This window comes from Stigmatopora nigra, chromosome 1 (assembly GCF_051989575.1).
Source record: "Stigmatopora nigra isolate UIUO_SnigA chromosome 1, RoL_Snig_1.1, whole genome shotgun sequence".
In the NCBI taxonomy this organism is placed as follows: Eukaryota; Metazoa; Chordata; class Actinopteri; order Syngnathiformes; family Syngnathidae; genus Stigmatopora; species Stigmatopora nigra.
This window is the reverse complement of record NC_135508.1, coordinates 9,781,836-9,795,976: the sequence shown is the minus strand read 5'-3', so window position 1 is coordinate 9,795,976 and position 14,141 is coordinate 9,781,836. Positions and strand designations below refer to the sequence as shown.

Genomic DNA, 14,141 nt, shown 5'->3' with positions numbered 1-14,141 from the left:
CAAACTGCCTTGTGTGTGTGCGCTGGAAAGCCAATGAATCAATCAAACTTGCTTTATTTCACTATTTAGATATTCATAACTTATATTCAAACATGTCCTGTAAATGTATTTAGCGACAAATCCCCTGATCTACTTTTACAGAGTCTTAAACATAAGGAAATTCCTGAACAGAGAGTGATGTGAGGCTGGACATGAGCTAGTAAATGTGTATCCATATCGCTTTTTATCTTCCGTGGATTACTCAATCAATAGTTGAATTAAATTTTAAATTGTAGATGCTATTTTTTTCTTCAAATTCTTTAACTCTATCACGTGGACACAAGGTGGTAGATAGAACGTTCCTCAGTGGCTTCCGGTTGGAGGGAGACCCCACATCTACGTTTTAACACTATATGCAAATGAACAAATGGGTGTCACTCAAGACATGTCGTGTAACAAGGAAATGAGCTGAGAACAAAAGGTGCGATCTTCCCTTGCCTATCCCAACAGTCGGGAACAAAGTAACCATTCTTTCCTTATGGGGGCCCCCTGCCTAGGTAATTGAATTAGTTATGTAAAAACGTTTTTTACCTACATAGATAACAATTAGTTGTAAATTCCACAGGCATAATGACTCCAAACTTCATGTTAGCTAAAAAAAAAAAAAAAAAAACGACCGTTTTAGCAATGAAAGAATAGGTGATTACGTATAAGAAATATTTTTCTTCAATGTGGAAGACACATTTCTCACAGGAATATCCATGGCCAATTCTGTTCTATTGGGTGTTAAGTAAAGGACTGAAATAATCACATGGTGTACTGGGGGTTAGAGCCCATACTGAACAAAGACCAGCAGCACTTTTTGATTAATTATACATGGTAACCAGAAGCATTACTGCTTCTCGAGCTTTTACAAAAAGCTACTTTAGTTTTTACATCCAATGGAAAGAACCAATTAGATTTATTAGCGTTACTGTAACAAAGTAATTTTTTGTCTAACTTGTGATTGAGTGTTTAATCAATTATTTATATTCATTTCAATTAAAGTCGAATTTGTTGGTCTTGCAGATTAGAGTGATGAAAAGACAGAAACGGTAAGGTGTTTGCAGAGACTAGTAGCGTACTTGGAAGATGGAAGATTTATTTTGAGTTATTAATAAATGAGGCATATAAGGGGGAACAAAAGGTAGTAGAGATACCTGTGATGAACTAGGCAATGTCAAAGATTAGTAAAGTGGAAGTTTGATAGGCAAAGAAGATGAAGAGTGGAAAGGAAGTTGGCCTGTGGAGGTAGCCAAGGTAGCTGTAGGGATTTTATATGTTGTTTAATACAATCCCAGAAAGGAAGAAGATGCCAGAAGAATGGATGAGAAATGTACTGGTGTCCATATTCTTGAAAATTGAAACATACAGATTGATGGAAACTATAAGGAACTAAAGATGATAGATGCAATGAGGTTATGGGAGAAAGTGGTTGAGGTTAGACTAAGGACAGAAGTAAGTATTTTTGAGCACCATTATGGCCATACGCCAAGGAAGAGTACCACAAATACAACATTTGCATTGAGGCTAGCAATGGAAAAGTACAGAAGGTCAGAGGGATCTGCATTGTATCCTTTGTAGATTTGGAGAAAGTTTATGACAGATCCTGAAAGAGGAACTGTGGTACTGTGTGAGGAAGTCTGTATTAACAGAGAAGTATGTCAGAGTAGTTCAGGACATGTATGATAGTTGTACTAGAGCAGGGGAATGTGCAGTAGGAGTGACAGAATAGTTTGGTGTTAGGTTGGGATTTGCTCCTAGCTCCTTTTTGGTTTTCTATGGTGATGGATAGACTGACAGATGAGGTGAGAAAAGAAAATCCTTGGATGGGATAGGATGTTTGCGCAATATTGTGATCTGTGGGAACAAGGAGCAGGGAGAGGAGATCTTACAGAAGTTCTGGTCTGCTATAGGGAAAAGAGAGGAATGAAAATGAGATAGTGAAACAACATAAATGTGCGCAAATGAGAAGATCTTAGGTCAACAGTGCTGGTTTGCTGTGGCGACCAATCAGGACCAGTGTAGTAATAGTATTTTATTTGTGTACTCCTTGCCCCAATTATTTGGGACTGCTTTCTTTTTATAAATATTCAGCAGTCTTGAGAAATTGTCATTTGCGTTGTTTTAAGGCATTAGACAGTACTGTATATTTTATCAATCTCTTCATTTTTAATATGATTTGAAAAACTGTACAGGGACCAAATTCTTTGTGAAAATATGGGAAGGACCATACAAAAAGAATTCCACTTCCGCTTGGTTTATAGAACGGATCTTGATTCCAGAAACACTGCGCTCGGCTTCCTATTCGTCATGTGTCTTCCGTGCAGAATGCCCCACTTTCCCGGTTTCCTTAGTTTAGTTGTCTCTCCCCTTTTACGAGCTGCCCCTTTCTCTTCCTATTTGTCTGCTGCCACACACTCCAATACACTGAAACCTCTGCTGTGTTGCCCCAGAGCATAGATGATGACTGATGCAGGCTGGGGATGCAGGCCACAGCTGGGACCAATTGCAGCAGTGTATTTAATTAAAATATGAGAGAATCCCATTGCCGCAAAATCCAGGGAAGACACAAATCCTATTTATAGGATTGAACATAGATGCGTGTACACACACCTCCACATCCGGGGAAAGCAGAAAAGAGGAGACGGGCCAGGTGGCTCCCTTTTGTCTCTAGTGACTGGCTCATCTTTCAATTGAATGACGGCGTGTAGGTGTAGTGCCCCCATCTAAAAATGTTGCAAAAAAGTGAGGATCATTCTAATTGTAGGGCATGCATTCTAAGCCTATGAAATGTAATATTTTGTACATTTACTGCATATGAGACTGCAATCCATTTGTTTAAGCTCTGATAAACCTGATAGAGTAATACATGTTGCTGAAACTGTAAGCACCAGCATTAACAGCAATAGTGAGTATGCTACCGTTTGTAAAAACTGCATCTGTCTCTCACAAATAGGCTAGTTTGCCCTACTTAATGTACTATATATGCAGCCAGTAAGATGTTATGGTACCCGCGTGGTTGTTCTCGCCATCCAACCAAAGATATGTATTTGGTTAATATTGTACTTGGTGTGTGCTCTAAATATTCCGTCCATATTGGTAGTTGTTCTCTTGCCAAGTGTGATGGTGGCATGTTGAAGACATTTTTAAGTTCCATTATTTCCAGCAAATATGAATGGCATGAAAAATGAACTAACAGCTGAGATATGTTGAATCGTATTAGGTAGGGATTCTCATATTGGCGTGATGTCGGCAGTGGTGCCCTCAAACAGGACTCGTGAAACGTAAAATACAGCCTTGAACGCATGTCCAAACCAGTTTTTTTTTTATGATTGATGATTGCGATTGTTCCTACATTATAGTTGGTGGTATTTATTGTCATATTGATGTGACTTTGGCTAAGCAGCTCTAAAACCATCCCATTTATTTTCAGGTGCAACCTATCAAAAGGCAGTTCAAAGTCTATTTTCGGGTGTAAACAGGTGTGTTTCATGTTGCTCAACAGTGAATGAATGACTCGTACATTCATTGGCTATAGCTATAGGTGATGTAAAAAAAAATGACCAAGCTAAACCATTTTACAAATTCTTCCCCCATTACTGTAACCTTCAATCTGTAACTAAACTGTAACAAAAGAGGAAGTAAAGAACTGTAATGTAATTGTGGACAGAATTAAACTATCACATTCAAATTTATATCTGTCCTGTCACCATTTAAAGTTGCCTGCTTATGCAATTATAACAATAGCAAATATGTAATAGGAAAAAATTGCAGAGAACCTGTGGTACTAAAATATTGAAGCACACAACATCCCTTCCTCTTTTGGTTGCCAGATAAGCACTTCACAACGCAGAACCATGCTGCGTTATTATAACACCGTTGCATTTCAGTCAGAAAAGTCAGATGCTAACAAATGACACATTAACGTTGGTTTGAATCATGTGACCCAACCCCCTCTTCTCCACGCCATCTATTGTGAGGATAAGCGGTATGGGAAATGATTGAATGTATCTTTTATGTCTACTGATATATTAGGGCCATTTAATGAATAATTAAAGTGCAAATCTTACATCATGCTACTTTTAGTTCCAGCACTACATTGTACCTAACAGGTCTTACAAGAATTTTAACTTATGCGTGACTTATTTTTCTGCTCAAATGACTTCGATTTTGCCTGTAGTATTTCCAACCCCGTGCTCTGGAAAACCTAAAAATTGGCTAAACTAGGTAACTTTAGCTCCAAGGCTAAGCATAATACCTTATTTGGAATTTTCTTTCAGTCATAGAAGATTAATGCAACTTTAAAAGTTAAGCACATCCCCGCAAAGTCACACATGCATACAAAACAATGTAGTTCAATTTGTTTAGGTAAGTAAGTTACCCCACGGTTTTATCCAATAGGTATGAATTTGGTTCTGTTATGTACAGTGCTTTCTGTGTGGCTGCAACTGTAGTTAAAGAGCAGAATAAATATATTTGAGACAAGGGAGAAAAAAAATTGTAGGTCAAAGCTTCAGGCAAAATGTGTACACATGGTTCAAAAGACAGTATGTATTCATATAGTGAATGTAAGTTACCCTGTAAATATCTTTGGGCACTGTTGATGCTGAAGCATCATTATAAGTTCATTCAATTAAACAATTCTCATCAAAATGTATTGTTTTGTTTTCTGAAAAAGTAAATTCAAGTTTGACTTTATAATATTCCAATGTGAGGTATATGTGTGGAAGTAAGGGGGGAACATCAGTGAAAATCCTATCCTGATTTATGCTCTAGCTTAGTGTAGACATTCATTCATTCATCTTCCACACCGCCAATGCTGCAGCCTAACCCAGCTGTCTTGGGCGAAAGGCAGATTACATTCTAGACTGGTTACATGTCAGTCATAGGACACAAAGAGAGACAAACGACCATCCGCACTACCAATCATACCGCCACCAGCGGGAATTGAGCCCGCGCCTGCCCGCATCAAAGTCAGGCAAGCTACTGTAGATATGTCAAATTCATATTAGCCTAGCTTTGGAAACCAACAGACTGGATCTTATTGGCATGCAATCTACCAATAGTACCTTGACGATGTACTGTTAGATTGCGATTGACGTAATACGCACCCCTGCAATAGATTGACCCTGCCTTGGTTAAAGACAGTAAATGATTAGCTTTGAGTTGAAAGTCTTGTTAATTTGTTGTCAACTTCATGAGTAACAAACACTTGTTTGAATTTTTGATAACACGGCTAAAGACTAAACTCACAAAGCCTTTATCATTTGTACATTGACCTCAAAGACATTGTAAAGTTGCTTTTCTTGATAAACTCCCAAACAACCCATTTTACTATGCCCAAATCATCCACCTGTCTATTTCCAACTAGTCAGCCACATTATTGTTACTTTGCTGAGAACGTAAATTTGTGATGTATACAAAATGATATGCTTTTTATAATCCCAATGCCCAAGTTACTTACAGAAGCCCCGGGGGGTGCTGTAGCCTAATGCAGGCCAGAGGCGGGGCACACCCCGAATCCGTGGCCAGCCGATCGCAGAGCACCAAGAGACAGAAAACCATGCACTCGCTCTCATACCTAGGGGCAATTTAGAGTGTACAATCAGCCTACCAAGCATGGTTTTGGAATGTGGGCGGAAACAGGGCTACCCAGAGGAAACCCAAACAGGAGACAACATGCAAACTCCACACAGATGGACCTGAGCTGGATTTGAACCCAGGACGGCAGAGTTGTGAGGCCGATACACTAACCACTCGCCCCACCGGACCGCCCCCTTTGAATAAGGTGTTATTTTAATTGATAGAGCCACTTACACGACACGGCATGCAAGGACAACATGGGGAGTTTAATGAATCCCCCTATAATCACTGTAACCCTTGCGGCTGGAACATAAAAGGCTAATGTTTGACATTCTCACTTCAGTTGCCATGGTTCCTACAAAGCTTATTCTTAACTGGAACTAACCCTTATTTATTGTCACAGCAACCATAGAAACCTGCTGTCCTTGTTCCCATGAAGACCTCGATGACATAAAAATCCCTAAGGATACTGCAGTGGTAGCCATTTGTGGCAAAAACTTTCATTCAACTTGACCCTTGTAAAACTCATTACATCAGATATTACCACAGAAAATATAGCCTAGAGATGGCAGATACCAAACTTCTTCTGCCCTTTACCACTGTCAGACTGAAATCATACACCTCCATTTACAAACGAAAGTAAAAAAAAAAGTATTATTTCTGTGCCCAGTTAGATAACAGCACTTTTGAGTAATACACCTTTTCTTGGAAATGTGTGGACACAGGCCAAAGACATCTGACTGAAAATTCCATTGTTAATAGAGATTTTAGTTAAACATCAATAGCCCAGGAGTTCATTGCACTCTATAGTCAGAGCCATGAGCAAACCTTTTAAAGCCTTTCAGTCACCTTGTTCTGTGCGCACACACAGGACCGGATGAATATGATGTACACAACAACCGTTTGACGTATGTGAGGGTAGAATTATTTATTGAGTATTTTTTTTCTTATTATTTTAAAATCCCAGAACTGAAAACTATGTAATGTAAACAGAAGCCATGTACATATTTTAGCTCAGATGTAACGACACCTAATTATTTACTAAAAAAAAATATATATATATATATGATTACATTTTTTAAAAGTAAATATTTTAACATTTGACAAAATGTATTTTTTTTTAATTTAATAAATATAAATATTATTGTATTAATTTGCCACAGTTTCATTATGTTACAAACCAACCTAATTGTGCAACAAGACAACCCTTACAGTATGCACCATTTCCTTCCTCAGTAAACCTTTATCTCATTCTAGTGTCTGTAAGATGACCCTCATCCAAACCCTATTGTCGGGACATCTTGCCACAGACAGATGGTGGCTGAGTGCACTAGAGGTGATCCAGGGAGGGGAAGAGGTGCTGTTTGTACTGGTCTACGTGAAGAATTGCGAGTCAGCGCATGGGTGGGCCGAAGCGCTTGCATCGACTCTCTAATCATTTATGTAACCTAATCATTCTGGGGAGAATCCCAGTCTTTGTTGACTTGGCTTGGGCCTGCCTTTGTTACCAAGACTGTTGTCATGGTTTCATCGGTCACGTGGTTAGGGACAAAATGTAGCCCGCAAATGAGCTGGCATATAGTCGTCGGAATGAGACCAGTGACACATAAACACACGTTAATAACAATGTGATGACTGTCTCTGTTGTCTTTAGAGTTGATTAGATTAAGAACAATACTCCGGAAATGAAAGTTGCTTCTGATCATTTTGCTGAGGCTGTTGTGCACACAAACCATCACTTGATGTCAATCATCTCTGTGCTGCCATTGAGATATTTAAGTATTGAACAATATGTTGAAAAAATTACCCCTTCCAGCCTTTATTTTTTGTATTTAATTTACTTGTATCTATTTGTTGTTTTTTATTTTTAAATGCGTCACAATGTGACATAACACAACATCTTATTTATATACATGCCTACCCGATGATTTGTTTGGACTCATTAGAGTCAAACACTGAAATGAAACTCGGTACAGATTTAATAATAATAGTAAATACAAAAAAAAAATAAATGACATTCCCTGCATTCACTTTTTCAAGTGCTGTTTAGAGTGCTGAAATTTAATCAAAACTGCAATCTTATTTCTTGCGCAAATTTGTTAATCTGTCCACTCATTCATTTTCATCTTCGCTAACCACTCCTCATTTAGGTTGTGCAGTGTTGGAACAAATTAGATTCAGGCCTGGGGTGAGGAATAGACTGAAGCCTGCAATCACAAAATTATAAAGATTATCATAAGATCTTTTCAGAACATAAACACTCCCCACAACATTGGTGTTTACAAGCTTAAACACAATGGAGAGCAAGTTTCTTATTGTGAAGTCCATGAAATGTACACCATGTAGATGAATCAAAGAAAAAACAAAAATGACGGCACGGCAAATTGATTCTTCCATATATCCCCCACCAATGTATTACACTGATCAATCTGGCAAAATCAATCTTCCCGTCACATTCGCGAAAACACCATTTCCCATAAAAAATAAATAAATAAATAAAAATAGTAATGTCCGTTAAATAAAGAACTTGACCTATCTATAAGAACTGCTTTGCACTGCAGCTCTTGCCTTTTTTCTTATTGGCTGTCACCAAATGGCTGCAAACTGGTTAGACATTTGGTTGGCAAGACGGCACTCTATGATGAATCAGGCAGAACTGTATTGCTTACAAGGCTAACCTCAATCTTGAAATTACACAAATTCCTGGCAGTTGCGATTTTCTTCATGGAAGTGTCCCTTGCAGGGTGAATGTCCGCTACGCGGCACGCATAGAGGTTCCAAATGGTCGAATTTACAGAATTTGTGCCGTTTTCTCTTGGCCGTCACGACTATATAAGAGCATTACATAGTGTAGACTTTATTACAATTCTTCCATCTTAATCAGATACATGGCCGAATCACTTCTAAAGTGTGTGTAAAAGTTCATAACACATAAATTGGATATTTTGTTTTGAGAAACAATGTTAATGAATCATGTTTATAAAGCCGACTGATGGTCTTGACCAAAAATCCCAAGACTGCTCTGTTGGCCAATCAGCGATGGAGACAAGACCAGTCCTGAGTGTTCCAGCACTAACCACTATTAGCTCCCATCATTTATTATGAAAACCTCTAATAGTCCAGAGAGACTTTCTACTTGTAAAATGGATTGTGTTAAAAATAGCTCAAAACTACAACCTTGGATCTCATTAAAAATGCACAACACTGAGGCAAAACACATGTAACTCACTCTAAAACCCAATAATATTTATTTAATAGATATTTTATTTTAAAGCATTCTCCCTCATGCTTTTATTTCATTTCCAGTTGGTGCAGAATGACTATTGAGTAATGCAACTTGTCAGCCCTTTTAACCTTGTACTCGCCCAGTCCCGATCTGTCAGCGAAGGCTATTTTTTGTTCATTGATGCAGTCAATAACGACAGCTGAAATTATGAATTGAGTTTGTGCCCAAAAATAGTGCATTTTTCCTGTCATCTTTCTCTCGTTTACTCTGTTCCACACGAACGAACACACGCACCAATACTTGCAATGTTTCATTATTTGCTGGCAGCTGAGTTAGTTAAATAAATAAGTGGCCTTGGCACCATTGCAGCATTCATGTGCATCCTGTCTGCACATCTGGTCTCTGTGCTTAAAGTCTCAGTAGACAGAGTGTCAGGAGAAGACCTCAAATGCACACAAGATAGCTGATAAAACGCACATGGACTGCGGTGCAGTAGAGCATGTGAAAGTGGGGGTTGGGCGGGGGCTAGAGTCGCTAGTCCAAGATTTAAGTCACTGTTGAGTAGACATCACTTTTCTAGCACATTACACATTAACCATGTGTGTTTGTTGTCTATCCCATTATAGTTTATATTTAATTTCACTGTACATCACAGCACGTTGCATCCAGTATTTTTATGTCATTTATAACAAGTTGCCAACAATAAAAGCTAATTATCATGGAAAGAAAATATTTGACAATCCATTTAAATTCTTAGTAAAGAAAAGAGGGAACGTCTGAGAGTGCTTCTTACATACATCCTGTAGAATAGGGTATTTGATTCAGTTAAAAAAATACTGTAAAACTATGATTGTGATATTTGATTTAAAAAATGTGTCATAATGCCAGTTGATTTTTAAAAGTTAGCAGTTGCGACGGAAAGCTGAATGCCTTAGAAAAATGGAAATTATTTAATGAATGAAATAGTAAATGGGAAGCAGAAAAGGGAGGAAATGATAATTTTGGAGACTCTCAGGAAGCAGAGCTAATGCCAGGCACTGATCTCATTTCTGGACTTTCAAACTCTTCAAGGGGAAATCTGGTCAGGGAATTTGTTGTTTATCTGTTCATTTGTAAAACTTATATCACCAGCCAATGTTTATGATCATTGTGCCTCTGAATTTGGTCACTGTTTTTATTCCGACTCGGTGAGTTGGAGACTCTTTAGTTGCACATATTAATTAGAAAATGCTAAATTTAATGACACAGTGTCCTCCTCTGAATTGCTTGGGGTTTATGATACCAATCTATTGGTGAGTTTTTAGTTGCTGGTTCAACTGCCACTATGTACAACTTGGAAAAATGAGATAATATTTTCACTGTTGGACCAACCTTAAAGTCTTGTGGTTTTAGTCCACCTAAGGTCAAAACAGTTTCTTGGGTGTTTCAACAAGATAACTGACTGTAGGATTATTAATTGCCAGGTCTGTAAACTACCATGACCAGTTACTTAAAAAAATATTTTTCATCTTGTTAAGTTGACAAAGGATCATATCATTTTATGCATGTTTTCCCCAAAGTATTCCAACTTTCAGGAAAGTAGTATGCACAAAGTAAATGCTTAGAAAACTCTTTAAAATGTATCTCGGGTGATTGTGTTTGGGTGACGATTGTCAGAATAAGGATTAAAGGCAGTGAATGCTATTGAGCAAAATTGTATGAACACATTTAATGATATTGACAGCAGTAGACGTCCAATCCATTTGCTTCTAGCCTTCTCAGTTCAAAAGGATTGAATGAGTTGAAAGGGAAGCGGGAATTTCTTTGTTATGGAAAATCAATCTATGGAATTAATTTAATTATATTCCTGTCAAGTGAAAAATGAAGTCCTCGTTCCAGTGTGTTACCATGGTAACACTAAGACCAGTCTGAGTCTGCAGTTTGAACCAAATAAATGATGAAGGAAAAGTAGGAATATACATTGTAGATGAGTCATTGAAAATGTGAGTGTTTTTACATCAATCCATCTAAATTTGTGCACGTCCATGTGCATGTGAGTATATCGATTGACTTCTGCCTCGGGGTTTCTCGACATTGCTAACAGAAGGTTAAAGGAGGTAATAGCATACCCGGCCCTTTCAGCGTGATTAATAATGGTTCATTTGTTCCTAATGGTGGTGGATATATAAATACATCGCTATTGCAGTGAGTTTTTTTTACATTGGTGGCGGAAAAATTTGAGCGTTACCTTGCTGACGGGCATCATTAATTAAATTTTTCCTTGAACGTAATACAAATTCAATGTTCACTGAGGACACTGACACTCATTTGCTCCTCTTCCTGGGTGTCTGTGAGCATCACTGATACGCAGTGCCAGTAGAAAGAGCCTTTTTTCTCAGAGTGACAGTTTTAATCTCTTAGAGCTCGAAGTGTATGTACAGGGAGTGTGCTTGTGTCACTGCATGTGTGCACACATGGAGCAAAACTGCCTTTCAGCTCTTATCAGTGAGCCAGCAGAGTGGGGCCGATCACCTAACTCTGCTGAGCTATCATTGTGGAGTTAATTGCCTTTCACAAGCAAAATGGAGGTGGCTGGTAGGGGGGATGCAATGTTGGGGGTTCCTTTTTCCCCCTGATTTGGCCTTTTGCTGTTTTGTTTAACCTTTGTTACAGTTCAGCTCTGTCTAATCCCAGGATTCTCTCTGTAAAACAGCAGCCAATCATTCTAGATTATTTAATGGATACACAACTTTTTGGAAATGCCATAGCCTAGACGGAAATGAGAGAGATGAAAAGAAGACTGGATAGGTGAAGAGCAGGGCCAGTTTGAGAATGAGCGCAGGGTGGGTGGGATTTTGCATGTGGACTGCATGTTCTGTTCACGCTATGGCATGCAAGGTCGTTCAAGGACTGCTTTCATGCTTGACAAGATATACCTTTTTTTATTACCCGGGAGGACACGAGGTTAGATTGCTTTCTAATATCGTGTAGTCAGTTTTCATTAATACTCTTTTTTTAAAGAAAAGTCTGCAGATAAACAGCATCATATAAAAAGAAAAGCATTTCAATGAGAATATTGATTATCTTGCTCATTAGATTTGACTAATTTTTGATCCAGGTGAGACTAACCTTTGGAATGCCAGTGTTGTGTTTTTACTTGTGGAATGCATTCTGGTTGAGTTAAGAAGTTTCTTGTCAACAGTTTGGCACTCGGACCTTTCTTCAGCCCAATGGCTGTTTATTTTGCATTCTCACCCAAATATTGAGCACAAGAAACCCTTTGCACTGAAAATTCCACCCATGAACATGCGGGTTGATGCTCACTCCAGCAGAAACAATGGCAGACTGAGTCACGAACACATGAGAGGCTTTATGTGGGTGCTCGTTTCCGGGCAATGACTAGCCCAGTTATGCATTTTTGCTAATGGATGTACTATGTACTACAATTAGTTGAAAATGTAAACAAAAATACTCGTGCAAATGAACTGGATGGAAATTTGGGAACATTTTATAGCTTTGACCACAACCCTTAAATGAATCAGGAATTTGCGTGCAGTACAAGCGAGCACCTTATTCCAATCTTCCATGTCTGCTACAAGTGACCCTGTGTTGTTCGCTGCCGTATGTTCTTCCTCTGAACGCCAGCTCTCGTGTCTAATTTAATTTGACTGTTGGTAGGCTCCAATGCCTTGCACTGACTTTATTGCAATGAGCAGTATTTGGTAGATCAGATTATGTTGTTATTCCTAAATCTCGTATGTTTTTCAAGATCAACATTTGAAGGGGGAGACCACAATTTTAAAATAAAACATAACAATCATCAGCTCTTTATAGAGATAGATCTCAAATAGGCAGAAAAAATACTGTCATTCATTTTCAAGCAGAAAGGCCACAATTTTTGAAGAAAAACATGATCAGGCCTTTTTTTTTCCTTTGCTGAATTGTTATATTATAACACTTAAAGCAACCAGCAAAGATTATTATAGCCTATTTATTGCCTAATTGACTTTCAAGATTTATGCATTCATTTATTCTCAGTACTTATAATAGGATCTAGGGTGAATTGGAACCAATGTCTCTTTCAAGCTGAGTTTGGATTGCTTCTAACTGTCTGGATGGAAACCCCTATCCCGACTTGTTTTATACCGATGACATTTTGTTGGCCTTGTTTATTTGTACTGGACAAGGTGCCAGCCAATTTACTACTTTGGTGTTCCTTCTTTTTAAAATAATCATCAACAATTAAAGTTTTACTCGCGCTATTCACATTGATATCTCACCAGAATAAGTATTGGCAATGTTCAAACTTAAAATAATATAAACAGCCTATCTCTTGTTCTCTCATATATTTAGTGGTAGAAGCACCATCTGCATATGTTTGGCAAGCTTCTAAAGGGCACTTACAGTATATCAAAATAGGTTGATGCCTGCAGGACAGGATCACATGCCAGAAGTCTGTGAGCAATTTTCCATCATATGGCGCCACAAAGGATCATCAGTTAGTGACATTGTATGGGTGAGCGTGTGTATTTATGACACTTAGGTTTGGTTTTATCTGGTGCTGATTTTGTTATGGGTAATGTGCAATTGACATAGTTTCCTACATTCAATGAATAATTGTTTTCCCTTTTAATAATCCTAAAAATTGTTGAAGTCCATTTACTGCACTATTATCACTGTTATATTTGTGCGTTATTATGAAGAGTTAAAACAAGAAATTTGTCACTACAAGTACGAGGGTATAGTGATGGCACTGGATAGTTATCGTTGAAATTAGTATATGAAAATGGATTTTGTCATGAGAATTCCTTTTCATGATATGTTGAATAGAAGGAGTTGTGGCAAGATCTTGTCCGCCATGTCATTATGGTTTCACGTCACAGTTTTAGAAAGTCACTCTATACACTGTATGATGTTGACATGCTGGATATTGGGACTATACATACGGGACAAAGGGGGTTAAACGTAAGCCAATTAATTGATTTTCAACAAAGCCGCAGAATTATTTTCACTAGCTTATGTCGTAGCCACTGTTAATCTGTTGTATTAATTGTATTGATACGACAAATCTGTCATAAGCAAGGCAGGCATCTAAGATGGCTGATAGGTGTTGACACACTTTTCCTCCTTTTTTGATAAAAAAATTCACTACTTGATTGGGAAAGAGTCTGTATGGGTAAGCTTGGCATTCCTGCATTCATTATCTCTATCTTTAAAGGCAAAGACAACATCTTTATCTGCAGTTTTTTGTTCCATTACTAAAGATAATACTAACTGTACTAACTCTTCAACTGTACGCTTCGGTTCACGGCCCACAGTGACGACGGCGTGG

At 38.1% G+C, this 14,141-nt stretch overlaps 1 protein-coding gene across 1 annotated transcript in view; it reads left to right on the top strand.

The window, feature by feature from the left end:
- b4galt5 (UDP-Gal:betaGlcNAc beta 1,4- galactosyltransferase, polypeptide 5) overlaps positions 1 to 14,141 on the top strand; it is a 29,481-nt gene that overhangs the window by 5,829 nt on the left and 9,511 nt on the right. The window lies entirely within an intron of this gene.